Source organism: Chiloscyllium plagiosum, unplaced genomic scaffold, assembly GCF_037043375.1.
Source record: "Chiloscyllium plagiosum isolate Xiang-an unplaced genomic scaffold, Cpla_swu_hap1 HiC_scaffold_52, whole genome shotgun sequence".
NCBI lineage: Eukaryota > Metazoa > Chordata > Chondrichthyes > Orectolobiformes > Hemiscylliidae > Chiloscyllium > Chiloscyllium plagiosum.
Window position 1 is genome coordinate 25,078,087 of NW_028270190.1, and position 4,389 is coordinate 25,082,475.

The window sequence follows — 4,389 nt, forward strand, 5'->3', positions numbered from 1 at the left end:
TATCATAGAATGGGGTAGCAAAACGAAGGGGATGCAGACAAACGAAATGTGGAACTGGTTTGATGAACAGATGCTGCGTGCCCTTGATAGGTGTGTCCTTGTCAGGCAAGGAGGAAGTGATAGAGTAAGGGAACCGTGCTTTACTACAGAAATTGCGTCTCTTGTTAAGAATATGGAAGAGGCTTAAGTGTTGATGAGGCAAGCTGGAACAGAAAAGGCGATGGAAAGTTACAGATCAGCAAGTAAGGATTGAAAGGGAGAGTTAAGAAGAGCAAAGAAATGATACGAACAGTATTTATAGAATGCAGCATACAGAATAAATGAGAACCCTAAAACTTTCCATAGGTATATGAAGAATGGAAGGATAAATAGGGTGGGAATAGGGCCAGTCAAAGACAGAATTGGGTATTTGAGCGAGGACCCTGTAGAGATCAGAGTGGTGCTAAATGAACATTTCTCATCGGTGTTCACTCAGGAAAAGGAGAATAGTGTCGAGGAGAAGGATGAGGTACCAGATATTCGACTAGATAGGATTGAGGTTAGTTACGCACAGGTGTTATGAATTCTACAAGGAGTGAAAGTAGACAAGTCCCCTGGGCCGAATGGGATTTATCGGAGAATTCTCTTGGAAGCTAAGGATGAGATAGCAGAACCTTTGGCTTTGATACTTGAGTCGTCATTGTTTACAGATTTAGTACCTGAGGACTGGAGGATTACAAAAGTGGTGCCCTTGTTCAAGAAGGGAAGCAGAGATGACACAGTTAGTTATAGACTAAGTTAAAAATCACACGACACCAGGTTATAGTCCAACAGGTTTAATTGGAAGTACACTAGCTTTCGGAGCGACGCTCCTTCATCAGGTGATTGTGGAGGGCTCGATCGTAACACAGAATTTATAGCAAAAATTTGCAGTATGATGTAACTGAAATTACACATTGAAAAACTGATTGGCTGTTAAGCCTTTCATCTGTTAGAATACAGTGAGAGTTTCACTTCTTTCATGTGTAAATCACAAAACCCTTTTTTTAAACGTTGCATTCTCGGGTTAGCTGTTAACAATGGTGATAGCCAGATAATATGCTGAAGGTGTTAGCCCCCTGTGTTCTCTGTCTATGACCTGATGTTTAGATTGATTCTATTCTAAAAAGTGAGATAACAGAGTTTTACATAGAGTCATGAAGTTTTTGAGCTCAGAGTTCTACTTTAATGTATGCAGTTTTTGAGCAATGTGCAATGTAACTCTGCAAGTACAAATTCACCACATAAAATATATGTGTGCATGTGGGTCTTTGTCTGTCTGTGTGTGTCTGGCTGGGGTGGGGGTTGTGAGTGTGAGAAAGTCTCTGTGTGTGTGTGTGTCGTGAGTGCAGAGTGTCTTCAGTCTGTGAGGGGTGCATGTATGGGAGTGTGTGTGTCTATAAGGGTGTGTGTGGGTTCTGTGTGCGCGTCTGTGTGTACATGTGTCTGCGTGTATGTGAGAGTGTGTGTGTGTAGGAATATCTGTGTGTGTACGTATAGTGCAATGGTGATCACCTGTAATGTGACATGAATCCAAGGTCCCGGTTGAGGCCCTCCCTATGGATACAGAACTTAGCTATCAGCCTCTGCTCGGCCACTTTCCTCTGCTGCTTTTCCGAAGTCCACCATGGAGGATGGTCACACGAAGGTCCGAGTTTGAATGTCCTGGACCACTGAAGTGTTCCCCAACTTGGAGGGAACCCTCATATCTGTTGATTGTTGTGCGGTGCCCATTCATCCGTTGTCGTAGCCTTTTCTCTGTTTCCTCAATTTACCATGCCTCCAGGCATCCTTGCCTGCAACGTATAAGATAGACAACATTGGCTGTGTCACATGGGTACCTGCCATGTGCATGGTGGGAGGTGTTCAAACGCGTAATAGTGGTATCTATGTCCACAATCTGACACGTCTTGCAGTTATAGACCAGTGAGCCTTACTTCCATTTCGACTGGGACAACACATGTATCCTGGGACAGGCTAAGCAAAGACATGCCAGAGAATTGCTAGAGGCCTGGCACTCCAACCACAAAACCAGAAACAAACACAAAGATCGAGATGCCACCTATCAACCCCTCAGAAAACGAACAGGAAATGACATCACCACAAAGCCAAAGAACCACATCCAGGAGAAAGATAAAAATAGAAAGCAGGAGACAACAGCTTCGCTTCACTTGGAGTTCACCACTGATGATGTTATCTAGCCAGGTAATGAAACGTCTGGATATCAAACCTACAGCTCAGCGAGAAAACCTACCCCCAAACCTCAACCTGAGCTACAAACCTTCACAAACCTTGCAACAGCCTTACTGCTGTTGTAGGAAAGGTTTTGGAAATTATTATGAGAGATAAGATTTATAATAATCGAGCAAGCATCTATTTCATTTCAGATAGTCAACATGACTTCCTCAAAGGCAGATCGTATCTCACAAACCTCATTAAGTTTTTTGAGAAGGTGACAAAGCATGTAAATGAGGGTAGGGCAGTTGTCGTGGTAGACATGGAATTCAGTAAAGCCTTTGATAAGGTTCCACATAGTCGGCTGCTGGAGACAATGCAGAGGCATGGCATTGAGAGTGATTTAGCAGTTTGGGTTAGAAACTGGCTTTCTGGAAGAAGACAACGTGTGTCGCAAGGATCTGTTCTGGGTCCACTGCTGCTTGTCATTTTTATAAATGACTTAAACGCAGGCATAGGTGGATGGATTAGTAAATTTGCAGACGACACTAAAGTCGGTGGAGTAGTAAACTGCTTGGAAGAATGTAATTGGTTGCAGGGGGACTTGGATAAACTGCACAAATGTGCTGAGAGGTGTCAAATGGAGTTCAATGCAGCTAAATGTGACGTGCTGCACTTTGGGAGGAATAGCAGGAAGGCAGAGTTTTGGGTCAATAGAAAGATTATTGGCAGTGTGGATGTGCAGAGGGATCTTGGAGTCCATGTGCATAGATCCCTGAAAGTTGCCACCCAGATGGATAGTGCTGTTAAGAAGGTATACGGTGTGTTAGGTTTCATTGCGAGAGGGATTGTGTTCCAGAACCGCACGATCATGCTGCAATTATTCTAAACGCTGGTGCGGCCACACGTCGAATATTGTGTACAGTTCTGGTCGCCCCATTGCAGAAAGGATGTGGAAGCATTGCAAAAGGTGTAGAGATTTGTCAGGATGTTGCCTGGTCTGGAGGGAATGTCTTATGACGAAAGGCTGAGAGACTTGGGTCTGTTCTCATTGGAAAGAAGAAGGCTAAGCGGGGATTTGATACAGACATACAAGATGATCAGAGGATTAGATAGGGGAGACAGTGAAAGACGTTTGCCTAGGATGTTGACGTCAGCTTAAACGATAGGGTATAACTACAAATTGAGGGGTGATAGATTTAAGACAGATGTCCGAGGCAAGTTCTTTACGCAGAGAGTGGTAAGGGTGTGGAATGCCTTACCTGCTGAGGTAGTCGACTTAGCCACATTAGAAATATTTAAACAATCCTTAGATAAGCACATCGATCATATTAGGATACTGTAGGGTTACGAGCTGAGAATAGCTCACAGGTCGGCGCAACATCGGGGGCCGAAGGGCCTGTTCTGCGCTGTATTGTGCGATGTTCTATGATATGTGTTCTCTATGTAAGGAAGAAGTGCCAGATCTCGAACCATGTACCTGCAAAGGGTAAAGTTTATTCGTATCGGCCATGAGCAACAGGTAAAGAGGTGACAATGTTCGGAGATCGGGGTTCCTCTCAGTCTGTGATTGTCAAAGATGAGGAAATATGTACCTCTGAAAGAATATCTCGAAAAAAGGGAGAAGTATCAGGAATTCACGGCGGGACGAAAAGCTCTCAGATATGCAATGTGGGGTCAGGGTATCCAGAGATGAGTATATAATGTGTCCCTGCTAATGATATCGCTGAGTCACCGTTAGTTTTGCTGCCTACTGTGTTTAAAAATCATGCGAAAACGAGGGAAATTGATCTCCTACAGGTCACATCCTGGATTTTGTGCTGATCGTGCTAATGACGAAACAAAATGCAGATTTGATACATGAGATATCAAAGAGTAGAAATAAGAATGCTGAAGTGCAATTTGCAAAGAACCTGTTTGTTCAAATGGTTGAGCCAAGACAGGAGCCTATAAATAACAATACAGACATCTTTCGCTTCGATAAATTGACTGAGTTACAGGGAAACTCAGGGAAACTTGGATCAAAAAGGCATGCACAGAAGGGAATTCGAATACATCCTTGAATGTTATTACCTTACAAATGATGTATTTCTCAGGAAATGGAGAAAGTCACATTTTCAGGCATTTGGGAAATGATCAGAAGTCTCTCAAATCGTATTGTCAGGAGGGTTTAGGACGAATATGTCGCAAGCGTTG